General features: G+C 36.2%; 1 protein-coding gene across 1 annotated transcript in view; it reads left to right on the plus strand.

The window, feature by feature from the left end:
• The window catches only part of SPRED1 (sprouty related EVH1 domain containing 1), a 94171-nt gene that overhangs the window by 11443 nt on the left and 67121 nt on the right, over positions 1–15607 (plus strand). The gene's annotated exons all lie outside the window — the stretch shown is intronic.

The following is a 15607-nucleotide window of genomic DNA, read 5'->3' on the forward strand; positions in this document are numbered from 1 at the left end:
GGGGAGGAGATAGATTACCGGGAGGAATTGAAGTGCCTTTCAGTTGTAAGTATGGGTGTGCTGCCAAGCACCCACATTTTATTCATCTGACCACAGGAGTGCTATAGCAACCATAACTTCGAAGGTACTCTTTGTTCAGCACTACTATAACTTCAAACAGTTGCTGAACAAACAGTCATTAAGTTAAGTGAGAATTATCCTTCGATCTTCTATGAGTAGGAATAGGATCCATTTCTAATCTTTTGGATAAAAAAGAATGCATTTTTATCAATGGATGGAAACTAATCAAAGAGAGAACATGGAATTAAGGAGAAACTTCCTAACAGTGGAAACAATTAACCAGTGGAATGGCTTGCCTTCAGAAATTGTGTGTGCTTCATCACTGGAGGTTTTTAAGAGGAGACTAAACAGTCACTTCCGAAATGATATAGTGTCTCCTTGATCAGGGGATTGGACATAAAGACCTTCCAGCTCTATTCTGATTGATTAAAAAACCCAGATTCTCTAAATTATCAGCTTCCTTGCTACTGTGAATTGACAGATTTATTTTCATTTTAGTCTCTATAACTTAATGACATAACAAGAAGATTATGTGTATTGTTGGAAAAGTATATTTTGCAGTCTTTCTTGTTTGATGCCACGAATAATTTAGCTGGAGTTACTGCTAAAACTGCTTTAATTAGAACAATCTTACTCTTAGGTGTAGATTTCAGCCAACTTAATCAGGTAAATTTCCATATTTTAAAAAAGGGAAAGCAAAAATAATCCAGGGGAAAAATAAATTTATTATGTCATCAGTCCCAGGTGATTTTTTTTGCATGCTAAATAAAAGGCACTTGCGACAGTTTAATGGATTTTTTATATTCCAACTGTCTAACAAAGGTTGCTAAAATTCTGTGCTAAAATAATTTTGCAATTTGAAATAGGTATTTTTCTATTTTAAGAAGGATTGATCATCTTATAGCTTGTCCTTCAAATCCAAGACTATGAGCAAGGTTGCATTCAGCCATAATGGAAAACTAAATTCTGAGCGGGATTACAATCTGTACCTGAAGCCTATCTCCCAGTTTCATAAATCAACTGAAGTATGCCATTTCATTCCTTATATCATCAGCTTAAACATCTTTTTTTTAAAAGCCGAACCCTACACACCTATAAATGCTCACTCAATGTTGCTATGGCAATGGAAACATTTCTGCATACTTAACAAGCCAGAGTCAGGTAATAGAGGCTTTGCAAAAATAAGTTGTTAAGAATTGGCCTAGAGCATTGAAAAATACAGTTGCTCATAAAAGCTACTTATCAAAATCCAGTAGATTTAATAAAATTGTAATAGTTTGGACAGTCCTTCTCAGCAAACAACAGAGGTAAAGATATTGCTGCAGAATGAGGGCATTGTGCAACATAGGTCATGCTGCATATAAGATTAAATGCAATTCAGCTATCAAAAGTTAAATTAGAGTTACATTCGATACATACTTTTATTTCTCTCATTTCACTTGCATGAGCAAGTTTTGTACAACTTGTGGTTCTAAACTAAGGGCAGTAGCATTATTATTATTTTCTTTTGATATTTACCAAGACTTTATTGTTGCCTGTAGATAAATATATCTCCAGGAAAATCATCAATCATTTTATTAGAGCCTTCTATTTTAAAAGAAATGCTTGTTTTATAATGAACTCTGACCTTGATTAGAGCTAACCTTGGTTCATTAGTAACTAAATGTAATGTGTTGGATAATGCTGCAAAATTCATTTTAGCAGAGCAGCAGGGGCTCCTTATCAAGGAATCCTAAAGTCAAACCAAGGTTCAAGGGAAGTACTTTATTATTTCCTCCCCTACTGGTGCTTTCTGCTTTTAAATTTATTCTGTAGTGTGTGGCAAACTAAATAGCAGGCTTGCAGTATCTTTTGGCTATTTGCAGTCCCCGTCAGAGGCCCATTTCTCCCTATGCGAATTAGTAGCAGCCTGTAGTGGTGCATCTGTAGTCACTATTCCTGGAAAAAAGATCATAGTAATTTGGCAGTATCTTCCTCAGGGACTTTTTTTTTTTTGCTTTCATGATTGGAAATCAGACTTAGAGAGGGTTCTCAGAATTGGGGTTTTTTTTCCCCAACAGGCATTTCGAGATTGATGTGCTGAAGGGTTTCTGGTTAATAGTTGCAGGGGTGGGAGATGAATCCATTGGTTGTATTTTCTTATTGAGTGTGAAGATGTGTAGTAAGGGTTAGTTCAACTGTTTCTGGCCCTTGAACAAATTGCAATTGCTTGGGTTTCCTTACTGCCATGCAAAGGATTTGTCTCAATATTGATAATATGAGTCTGTTCAACATTTTGGACTAAGCATTCAAACTGTGAAATTCTTGCAAAATATCCAAGCTTTATAGTAGCGAGAGAACATTTATGTCACTGTCTTGTCTCTACTAAATCTGAGTAATCAATGAATGGAGAAGTATTTCAAATGTAAACAGACATTCCGCAAAGGTAGCTGTAAAACTTTATTGATTGCTTTTACTCACTGAACTGCATTAATCCAGGCATTTCCTTTCCCCTGGAAACCTCAGCACTGAATAAAAACACTATGCTAAAACGCTAAGACTTTACAAGGCATTTGAATGGGTTTATCTGTACATAATCCTGCTTTGTTCCTATCCCTGTTTCTTTTGGCCATTGTAGGTAGGGGCTTCCTGTTTCCCCCCATCTCTATCATTCATTACATGTGTTGGGTGAAGGCAGTTCCCGTTGCATATTTGCTTTTCTTCTGGCAATCACTTCCTGGTTTTCTTCATGCTTCATTTTATCAACTCTTTTACCACTGGAATACAAGTTTATGGCTACATTTATGGTGTCCTTTAAAGTCTGTTATATAACATATGTTAGGAAATATATGTACTATATTTTAAGACCACAAAACTGATTTGCTCTGCATTGTGCAAATATCATACAATAATTCTGCTTTAGTTTTATGAATGAACTGACAAACTGTGATCTGAGTCCAGACAATTATAACTCATTCAAAATAACCATGGTTATTTTATTACATCTATGTTTCATAAAAGTATGATTATATGTGTCATATTGCTGATACTACTGTTACAACATCACTTGTAGGAGAGATTGGCAAAATTGTTAATTTAAAAAAATTGTCAATATTAGAGAAAAGATACAAAATTGATCAAAAATGTAAGTTGCTGTGTTATTCCTCAAATGTATTTTTACTACAAAAATGTGCATTCTTTAGTCGGTTTTGCCTGAGATCAACAGGCCTGTGTTAATATATACATTTACTATCTGGAATAATGCCTCACATCATCAAAGTACTGCAAATTAGTATTCAGATTAAGTTGGATTGCAATTTATAGAGTAGTCTTTCAACAAGTTTCTTCTGTCAAATTTCAGAAATGGGAATTCAAGTTATGATTTCTATTTCCACGTGAATGCCACTTTTTATTCAAAAGTATCAAGAAATTCCAGAGGTGTTAGTTAGATTGAACGATTGAAGAAAAACCTCTAAAAAGAAGTGTCATGCCTTTACTGAATTATTGATAAGAGGACTTGTGGCAATGTCCATATAATAATATACAGGTAGCCCTTGATTTGCGATCACAATTGAGTCCAAAATTTCTGTTGCTGAGGATCCAAATTTTGATCATATGAGCATGGTGTGAAAAACAGTCTTAAGTCAGGTTTTTTATTGCCATTGTAACTTCAAATGGCCAATCATCAAATGATTGTAAGTTGTCTGCATATAGCTGTGATAGCGAAACTACAGCATGTGTGCCCAAAGTGGCACATGGAGCAATGTTGTCTGGCATGCGTGACGTCACCTTCATCTTCTGGATTTCTGGCACACATGCATCTGCATTGATCAGCTGGCCGTGCATGCCTCAGTTCCGGAAACTAGAAGAGCTGGTTTTCCATTTTTCTGTATGAGCATGCACTCCAGCCAGCTGATTATCATACGTGCCAGTAACTGGAAGACTAGCTGGCCAACACACATGTGTGCACCAGAAACGAAGTTCATTTTCAGATGCTTGCATACTCCCTGGCTACTCTTCTTTTGGGTTGCGGCTCAGATGAGCACGTGCATGCTCCTTTTTCAGCACTTGGTGCCAGAAAGGTTCACCATCACTGACATATAGTATATAGTAAACAGGAGCTGAGTTTTACTTATGAATCTTAAAAGTTTAAAAGATAGCAGTTTAAGCTCTGGTGGAAAAAAATAGAAAAGACTCTAAGAGGAATTTTAACTGTTTAAAATAATACTTCTGTTTTTAAATTACAGATGAAAAGAATTCAGAGAGCAAGGTATAGAAATTGACTGGTGGCCTTATCTTCAGATAAAATCAGGACACTAAACAGATACAGAACAATACGGATTTCAGAAAGAAGAAAATGATTTATATATAATTGTGTTAGGACACGAAGATAAAATGATAACAACATTTTATAATTATTTATTGAGCTAGAAAATGGAAGAAGAGGTGGTCAATGAGGTGATGATAAAATGGGCCCAAAATTTTGGGTATAACATAGAATTGGAAAAGTGGGAGAGTACATGGAACAAAAGTTATAAAATAATGAAATCTGTAGTGCATAAAGAAAAATATATACAATGTTTCATAGATGGCATCTTCCGCCAGTCAGAATTGTAAAAAAATATCCCTTGGATTGAAGAAATAATAAAACAACATATAGAAATGAAACTGTAATTATTTTTATTAGGGATATTTCCAGGAAATCAAGACAAGAAAATGCAGTATTTAATATTACACATTAGTATATTAGGAAGGTTAACATTCGCTCAGATGTGGAAGAATCATAATATACCAACAGAAGAATGGGTGATCAATAAAATCTTAGAATGTGTAGAGATGGGCAGATTCACTAAAGAAATAAATGATGAAGAGAATTCAGATTACTATAAAATAGGAGACGAGTGGTACAAATGGTTCAACGGACAAATGAATAAGAAAATAATATATATACCAGAATGTAACAACTTTTTAAAATGTAAAATGTTTAATAAAAATATTTTTAGTAATATTTTTTTAAAAAATATTATTTTTATTAAAATAATAATGGAATTGAACCGGTGTATTATCAATAATAGAAATGTAGGGTAGAAGTTAGTGTCTCCAATTAGAAAAGTGAGTAGCAGGTATAAAATTCAGAAGAGCTGGCTTTCATTATTTTGAAATAATACACTTTACTATCTAAAGAACTTTCACCTATTCAGTAAAACCATGAAGTCCAAAGTAAAAAATTACCTAATATCCTCAGATGCTTCCATTAAATATTTGACAGTGAGTTAATAGACTATAATAGTTTGGGCACAAAGCACAAAGAAATTTTCAGTTTTTAAACATAGCCTCCCATAGAATAATATTTACATTGTAACTTGTATTATATAAAGTCAGCCTAATGCATATTTACCATATAGAATGAAGTCATGAGATTAAAATGCAGTATGATTAAAATGTCAATGTTCTGTAATGGTTAAAATATTGCATTAAGACCAAAGAGATGTTGGTTGAAATCCAACTTCAGTTGCAGAGGTTATTTGTTTGACTTTGGCCAACCAGACTCTTTTAAGTCCCTTCTATTTCACACGGTTATGGTTGCAGACATAAAATGGAAACAGGGAATTGTTGTGTATGTTATCTTGAATCTCTTAAGTGAATACTGTAGTAGGATATAAATCAAATCTTTGGGTCTGTGGTGCAATTGTATCAACCTATAGAAAAGGTTGTCTTTATACTTCTACCCTTCTGTCCTCTTCCATATGTGCTCTAGTATCTCAAGCAGATTTTTGGGGACATGGAAGAGGTGGAAGTATTGGAGAAATTCCACAGTATCAAAGCATGTCTGTTCATGCAGTGTGGCAAAGTTGTAGGGTATTATGGGGACAATTATACATCTGATAGGTGATTGCTGCTGATTTTTAAAACTTTTATCTTGCTGAAGAAGAATGAATGTCTAGTTATTTGTTTGAATAAATAAGGAAAAGCCCACTGAAGTATTTACACTCATGGTGGCGAGACAAGTGGGATAAATGTGCCTTGTTAATGATTTATTGTGTCTTATATTAATAAGGCATGCAAATTTGATGAATTAAGCCCCCTTCAACTGGATTACGTTTTAAGACATGAAAGTGTATTAGCACAAGTAAAGCTTTCCTTAAACCATCCTTAAATCAGCGGTGTGCCTTAGAAGAGTTATGCTGTGCTTAAGAAGTTTTCCCCAGCTTTCTGCATGTGTTGTGGGAACAGACGCTTTACTTTGCTGGTGATCCCAATGGGATCATTGTCTGGGCAAATTGTTGGGAATATTCTTCAAAGCAGCAGCCTCAGCCTTCTGTAGACGTGATTGTTTTAACACTTTGAGGTTGTTTTATTTATGCTAATGCACTTTCTAAAGCACCACTTTTGAATGCTGTGCAGGGCTGTTAACCATGCTCTTTTATTTCAGCCAAAACAACAGGCCACCTTTGAAACAAAAGATCTACCCATTATTTAATTTAATAGGTTTTTTCCAGATTTTTTTCTCTTGCCTTTATTATCTTTATAAATGACTCAATGCAGCAAACATATAATATTCCTTTCTCTTCTTTTTTCTCGGTAACAACTACCCAGTGAGATGAGTTGGCCTGAGTTAGTGACTGGCCAATTACCCAATTGGCTTTCATGGCTAAGGCAGGACAAGAATTCACAAGTTAGTTTCCTAGTTTCTAGACTGGTGCCTAACCACTAGAACAAACATGTTGATCACCTTTTCTCCAAACGCTCAGATCAGTTTATTATATGATAAAAATATGTCCTTGTTTGTTTTGAAGTATAAGAACCAAAGTACAGTATCTTAAAAATTGTGTTTTGTGTGATAAAATAACCAAGCATGCATGGATAAAAGATGTTCCTTCCCACTCTCTCCAACCTCTTGCACCTGCTTTTGATTTAAATCAATAACTGGCTTCACATACCATTCTGGTCCATAATGTTGTTTGGGTGCTTTAGATTTAGTGGTGATATGTGAACACAGCTGTTGTTTGCAAGACATGATTTATGGTTCAGCATTGTGCCCAGGCTACTAAAATTTGTTTAGGAAACCATGGTTAATTTTATAGGCTACCAGGGATAGGCAAACAAGGCTTTTCTATGACATGTGGACTTCAGCTCACAGAATTCCTGAGCCGATTGGCTCAGGAATTCTGGGAGTTGAAGTCCACAAGTCTAACACTGCCAATAAATGAGGAGAAACCAACTAGATACCTTACATAGTTTCAGTATCAGGATTTACAAATACAGGTAGCTTTGTTGCCAAATACTAGAACTTTTCCATATATCAACCTTGATCTAAAAGATTGATTCCACCTCCTGACTGCTATAATTATTTTTTTTCTTTCTATCTTTTTAAAAAAAATAGTTTTTATTGAACATTTTTCACCTTTAAAAACAAATAGTGTTTACTTTTAAAATAGCACAGTCAAGTTAAACAGTTCAGCCATATACATTCAAATCAATCAATATCTCTTAATACAATAATAATATTACAAGCCTGCCTTTCGTACATATCAGAGATACATTACAGCTTACTAGCTGTCAAGTCTAACATTCTGTTAATGAGTCTTTTGCCTAACTTTGCATATTAGTAATGAATCTGAAATGAGGACTCAAGATGAAACCCATTTATTGATTGATTTGATTTGACTTGATTTGATTTGATTTGATTTGAATGCCACCCCTCTCCGAGGACTCGGAGCAGCTCACAACAAAAACAATACAAATCCAATACTAAAACAATTTAAAACCCTTAATATAAAACAATCATGCATCTCATACAGACCATGCTAAAGCGGAGGCAGCCCAGGATAATCAATTACCCCATGCCTGATGACAAAGGTGAGTTTTGAGGAGTTTGCGAAAGGCAAGGAGGGTGGGGACAGACCAAATCTCCAGAGGGTCGGGGCCACTACAGAGAAGGCTCTTCCCCTAGGTCATGCCAGACAACATTGTTTCGTCGACGAGACCCGGAAAAGACCAAGTCTGTGGGACATAACCGGTCGCTGAGATTCGTGCGGCAGAAGGCGGTCCCGGAGATATTCTATAATATATAAGCTGGAGTAATAATTGAGAAGTGTCTTTCATTTTCAGAGCTACATCAGTGTGCAGGATGCAAACAAGTCGTAATAAGAACCAATCTGTCATAGAGGAATCTTAACTTTCACTATAGTTTATTTGGAAAATAGTGGCAAACTCTGATTTTAAGTTATAAAATCTCTGCACTGCACAAAGTTTATACACTGCACTACACTACACTACACTATTATACACTACACTATTGGTCAATTGTGGGCTGACTTTTCTTGGAGCTAGTTACTTCCACTAAAATATTTTTTGTGCTACTCTCAATTCCTTAATTTTCAACACAAAGTTTATGTCTCATCTACATGAATAATGAAGATAAAATAAAATCAGGGCTTGGGGAAAAAGAGTGCATTGTGTATATATGTTTTTCATGGAAGGAGGAGGAGAGAAGTTTCAAATCTGGCGGAGTTGGTGGGAACTGTTGCCAGGAAAGCTTAGGTTACTGAGAGAAGGGGCGGAGGGTTAATTTTTTAAGCTTGAGTTATACATTTTCCAGGCCATAAAAAACCATAGCACTCACAGTGCTATAGAAAAGAATATTTTGCTTCCTTTCTTTCTGTGCTTCTTTGATTTTTAAAACTGAAAGATGCCTTTGGAATGGAGCATGCTGTTTTCTGTCCCCTTCCAACAGATACATTCAACTGTGTCATGCATATTATGAAGATAGGTAAGGTCCAGCATCTGCAAAAAAGGGGGTTTGCATCCTTTTCCCTTTCTAGAATCATGCTACTTCAAGGCCTTTCTACTGCTGACATTTTCTGTTTGGTTTATAGTCTTCATGTGTAATATATTAAATCGGGTCATAAGACAGCACAGAAAGACAAACAACATTTGTGTAGCTTATGTTCCTTTCTTAACAATGAAGTTACATTTCAAAAAGTAGTCTCTCTTTTTAAGTGAGGAGAAATAGTTGTGCTACATACATTTATACATTCAAGAAAAGTCTGACTATTATGAGTGGCCGTGTGTTTTACCATACATGTGCAGAGTAGTAAATCTTAATTTTTCCCTAGCACAATGTGATATAGTCTGGCTTAAATATTTTGTTCCTGGGTATCTTTCCTAGAAATAGACTACAATATTTATTTATTTGTTTGTTTGTTTGTTTATTTGAAAAGAATTTATTGGTTTTCAAATATATTTGAAATCAGACAAATAACAACAAAAAAACAAAAAACAAAACAACAACAAAAAAGAAATTATAATATCAGCAAACATTCAGTATTTCTGCATTGCTACATCGGATATTTTACTAAATCCTATAATTATATACATATTAATTAATTACAGTAATTGTATTATTTCATACAATCACAAAATCCCTATTCAAATCATTCATATTTACATATTTATATTCTTTATTTTACTAATCTTTATATGTTGTGATCTTTTTATTTTTATTTCTTAACTCAATCCATCTGTGCTAGACTGTAATATTTTTTAAGTATTTTTTGAAAACCAGTTTATAAAAGGTAGGAACAGTGTATAATATCCAGTTAAAATGAGGTAAACTTAGTTTTTAAAATCTCATTTCCTTGATCCAACAATGTGTTATGGTAAAACGAGTACTATGATTGTAAATTGGTACAATTAACAGTTTGGTTATAATATCCGCCCCGAGTCTACGGAGAGGGGTGGCATACAAATCTAATAAACAAACAAACAAATAAATAAATAAATAAATAAATGCAACAAAATATCGTCTATATAGAAGGCAGAGGTACGGCTTGTGTTCAAAATGGTTCTAAGGATATGGCATTAGAGAGACTTTACAAAAATAAACTGAATACGTTCCACTTCCCTCAATTTATAATGATGGTGATAATTTTTTCTGTACAATAAAGGTACATTTTGGTATATTACATCAAACCTTAGTAAGATTTCTGTAGTTTATAATCTTCCTTCATTAGGAAGAGTTTATGTAGTAAGGCTAGGACTTCTGGACTTCTCTGTTATCTATTTATGTGACACCAATATATTGTAACATGACATGTATGGTGAAAAGACACAGTTCCTTCCTATCATTAAAAAAGTATCAGGTTGTAATTTTAAACGTAGTTGAAAACAAATTATATTATAATTGTTGGGATCAAAATCAAAGTAAAAATGTTCCAGATTAACATGCAATAATCTTTGCTCTAAAACTGAATAACACATAATAATTACCAACAAGTACCTTGCATTATTCATAATTTCCTTTTCTTACCTCAAATTGCACAAGTGTATGTGCTTTTGAAATCACTCATTCAGAAATCTTACATGACAGCAGGCCCTTTTCATCAAATTCAAGTAAGGAATCCTTACTGAGAAATATGAAGTGCTTAGTTTCTTCTGATCATTCCAGAAGAAGCATACATGCTGAATGTGGAAAGAAAATTGGGGTGGTGTTTTTGTTTAGCTTGTTAACTTACCTGAAGTAAGCAGTGGAGTTACACCAAGGCTGTTTTAGGCCCAGTACTCTTCAACATCTTCATCAATGGCTTGGATGAGAGGATCAAATTTGCAGATGATGCTAAACTGAAAGGAATAGCCAACTCTCCAGAAGATAGGCTCAAGATACAGAAGGATCTTGACAAATTTGAACATTGGAAACTATCTAACAAAATGAAATGGAATGGTGAAAAAAGTAAGGTTCTACATTTAGGCAAGAAAAACAAAATGCATAGGTACAGTATATGTGATAACTTACTCAACAGTAGTAACTGTGATAGGGATCTTGGAGTCCTAGTGGACAACCATTTAAATGTGAGGAATGCAGCAGCTGCCAAAAAAGCCAGCACAGTTCTAGGTTGCATTAACAGAGGAATAGAATCTAAATCACATGAAGTGTTAATACCATTTTATAATGCCTTGGTAAAGCCACACTTGGAATACAGTGGTACCTCAAGATACGAACCCCTCGTCTTACGAACAACTCGTGATACAAACCCGGGGTTCAGAAAAATTTTGCCTCTTCTTACAAACTTTTTTCGAGTTACGAACCGGCATTCGGAAGTGGCGCGGCTGTTTTAAAAGGTGACAGCCCGGCGGCGGGGCTTCCCAGAAGCCTCCCGAACGCCGGTTCGTAACTTGAACAAAGTTCGTAAGAAGAGGCAAAATTTTTCTGAACCCCGGGTTCGGTTCGGGAGGTTGCTGGGAAGCCCCCCAGCCCGGCTGTCACCTTTTAAAACAGCCGCGCCACTTCCCAGCTGTCTCCCAAAGCCGAACGCGGAAGTTCGGCTTTAGCATTCGGCTTCAGGAGACAGCTGGGAAGCGGCGCGCCTGTTTTAAAAGGTCGCAGTCGGCCTGGGGGGCTTGCCAGCACCCCCTCCGAACCCCGAACCCGTGTTCGGGGGGTGCTGGCAAGCCGCCCAGGCCGGCTGCGACCTTTTAAAACAGCCGCGCCGCTTCCCAGCTGTCTCCTGAAGCCGAACGCCAAAGCCGAACTTCCCCGTTCTGCTTCAGGAGACATCTGGGAAACGGCACAGCTGTTTTAAAAGGTGACAGCCGGCCTGGGGGGCTTACCAGCACCCCCCGAAGCCCCCCAGGCCGGCTGTCACCTTTTAAAACAGCCGCGCTGCTTCCCAGCAGTCGCCGAAAGCCATTTTTTTGCGGGGTTTTTTTTGGTTGCACGGATTAATTGACTTTATATTGTTTCCTATGGGAAACAATGTTTCGTCTTACGAACCTTTCGTCTTACGAACCTCCTCCTTGCACCAATTAAGTTCGTATCATGAGGTATTACTGTACTACTTTCAGTTTTGGTCATCACAATGTAAAAGGGATGTTGAGACTCCAAAAAGAGTGCAGAGAAAAGATTTCCTGACAAAGCCTGCCATTTGGCTTCTTTGTGGGCATCCCTTGAACAAGCCACTTGCCACAGATATATTTATTTATTATATTTATTTATTGGACTTATATACACTTTGAGGGTAATGATTTTATAACATCACTGGAAATCATTAATTTTATTCTCACGTTGTTCTGACATAGAAGACTGACATAGAGTTGGACAGTTTTTTAAAGTTGCTCTTTTTTTGAAGCTGAGTTTTACTTTATTTTTGTTATGTTCAGAGCAATGTAATGCAAAAAAGAGAATTTTTGTGATTGTCAGAAGTGCTGCTTCTTTTCCTTTGAAAGTGGATATCTCCACACTTCTCATATTGGTGGTGGGTCTTTATGCAGCTTTGCTTTAGATAGCCTGGTAGTTCCTTTTTTTAAAAAAATGCAAATACATTTTTCGATGAATATATTACTTTATTTTATTTTTTTTAAGTATTTTTTTGTACAAACTTAGCTATGTTGAACTTAGCTATGTTGAACGAGTCTTCAGAGAGGGGCGGCATACAAATCTAATAAATAAATAAATAAAATAAAATAAATCAAAATCTACGAGGGTTGCCCAGAAAGTCTCAGCCTACAGTAATTGTATAAATGCAAAACTTTAGATGTACATTATTTGAATGGACAGGAGTGCATGGGTAAATTTTGCGTTTCTTCAGATAGATAGCGTAGCATTGTTTTGAAAGGCGTCTGTAAGTGACGTATGTTACAAGCAGCGCGTTGTCATTGAATTTCCCACTGCGGAGAAAGAAACTGTTGGGAACATTCACAAATGTTTCTGTACAGTTTACAAAGAATCTGCAGTCGACAGAAGTACGGTTAGTCACTGAGCACAGAAGGTGAGATCATTAGAAGAACTGAACAGAAGAACAGACGGTGAGGCCATTAGAACATGGAGTGGTACCAACAGGGCATACATGTTCTTCTGTATCGCTGGAGGTAGGCCATAGAACAGGACGGAGATTATGTGGAAAAATAGAGAGTGTAGAAGAAACATCATTCTTCCTTGTATATAAGTTTCATTGTATTCAATAAATAATTGTTGAAGAAAAAAATGTGGTGCATTACTTTCTGGCCGACCCTTACATATTTGGTAGAATTTACTCACTTTTAAATATATGTTAGTATTACGTAACATTTGTTGTAAAATTCAAAGCAATTTTAGAATTAGGAAAGACACTTTCATTTTAGGATTTGGTATAAGAACTCTTTTTTAAAAAACTTAAAAGGGAAGTTTTTGTCAGCATAATGTATTGTAAGGACAAAATTATATGTAACTATATGTTTAAATCTTCATTTGCCATAATGTTTGATAAGATGAAATTGGACCAAAATTTAAACAATTTTTATTTGCTTGTTTTTCTATAGGTTGTCCTCTGTTCAGTAACATTTAATTATCTCTAGAGTTTATTTGAATAGATCTAGACTTCTAGATAGAACTTTCTGGGTGAAAGTTAAGATATACAGTGAGGCAGATAGCCTGTTAGGGTAGACAGTGAGGCATCTAAACAGATTTTTTTTTTCTATTTTCACTGACACGTTCTGGTGTTCATGCTTCATTTTGCAGCCATTATATTCCACAGGCAACATATCTTATGAGACAAATATAACTCCATTAGTCAGCTTGCGTGGGTTGCTGATACAGAATGCAGTCAGTAATTTCTCCTGGTGAATTTAGAAACAATATTTTGCATCTGGTTAAGCTGCCATTAGAAAATTGGCAGTTTTTTGATAGCTACATTTTCCCATTTTGTTTCTTGAACCAAAAGTCATCGTACAACCGTAGCAAGAGCATTTTGAGAAAAAACACTCCTGAAAGGAAATCCCGATTAAACAAAAAATTTCAGAGGTGTGAGTTGTAGGGACTGAAATTATGGTAATGTTAACCAGTAATTAGAAGATGTGATTTTTATTAATCAGGCTGCTTGCTGAAATTTATATCCAAAATACTTTGCCATTGTACTAATGTGAATGAATACTTTTTATCACAAAATAAGAGGGTTAGAAATTGACATGTGCCAACTTGGTCTAGCGGTTAAAGGCACCAGACTAGAAACTGGGAAATTGTGAGTTCTGTTATTCCTTCGTTAGCTACAGAAAAAATAAATAGTACTTATATTAAACAAATAAGAAACAATAAGCAAATAGAAAAAAAACCCACAATTTTGCATGTAGTACAAATGAAACTAGCAGAAGCAAAATGAACTCTTCTCACATTCGATGCAAAAGCTTAACATTTCAATAATTCTATAACTGTTATGTAACAATACGATTCACATTGTTATCTTTTAGATGAGTGACTTTCTTAGTTTGTGAGCAAACCAGGAGAACAATTAAGAAAGCATATGGAGGCAGGGGTGGGTTCCTCCAGGTTCGGACCAGATCTTCCAAATTGTTAGCAACCCGCTGGTGATGCAACGATGGCATTCCGGTTTGGTCGGTGCTGGTCTGTGGTCAGAGAGCCATCTTTTTTGGGGAATTTTTGCCAAATTTTTCTGTGTTTGGATAGCTCCTCCTCTTCCACTGCTTGAAAAAGAGACTTACTGCCCACTCCTGGGTTAATAACTTTATTTCTTCACCCGAAGCACAGCTGATCAGCTCCTCAGCTGGGTTTCAGGCTGAATCCTGCTACTGAGCATGCGTGGAAGTGAAATTATTTGAGGGGAGGCGTGAAAGGTCGCAATGCAAATCGGTGATGAACGTAAGTAGAACCTGCCTCTGCATGAATGGTATTGCTGAGATACTTTTATCAAAGAATAGGCCTTTGGTCATGGTTTTCAGATAAGTGTTAGAGAAAGGAAGGAGAGAAATAACATTTGACTGACCATTGCTTTATACATACAAATGCCACATTTGGTCCAAGAACTTTGCATTGCTTATCTCTAACATAGCATGTGATGCATTTGGGAAAACAGCAAAGTTATTGGACTGTGACCTTATAAATTTATGCTATACACTATCAGAGCTATTATTTAGGTTATAAGTAGTACAGATAGCCATCTTTTCCTACAATCTGCTGTTCTGCTCTCCTTATGCCGTTCTGTTATCCAAGGATCAAAGGCTAAGTTCCCTATGATTAATTTTACCTTTACTCACTGTTTTCTCAATTTTACTTAGAGATTTCAAAGTTTAAATGTACAGTGGTACCTCTGCTTAAGAACTTAATTCGTTCCGTGACCAGGTTCTTAAGTAGAAAAGTTTGAAAGTAGAAGCAATTTTTCCCATAGGAATAAATGTAAAAGCAAATAATGCATGCAAACCCATTAGGAAAGAAATAATATCTCGGAATTTGGGTGGGAGGAGGAGGAGGAAGAAGAAGAGGAGGACAGTCGCTGCCAAAGGAAGAAGGTGAGAGGGGAATAAAAAAAATACAAAAATTTAAGGCTTAAAAAAAGGGGGGGATTCTGAGGTGGTGAGGAGGGGCACGCGCCTCCCATACACCCAGCGCGAGGCTGCCTCCCATACACTGCACCAGAGAGAGAAACCCAGATGGGTAAGAGGGGGGAACCTCCCGCTCCTTTGACCGAAAGGCGGCTACTGCTGCTGCTACCTGCTTCCTCTTCCTTCCCATGCTGAAGAACTCCCCTCTCCTCTCGCTCACTTGTTTTGTAGCCGGTGCCTTTCCTTCACTATGGTGACT

This window comes from Erythrolamprus reginae, chromosome 1 (genome assembly GCF_031021105.1).
Source record: "Erythrolamprus reginae isolate rEryReg1 chromosome 1, rEryReg1.hap1, whole genome shotgun sequence".
NCBI lineage: Eukaryota > Metazoa > Chordata > Lepidosauria > Squamata > Dipsadidae > Erythrolamprus > Erythrolamprus reginae.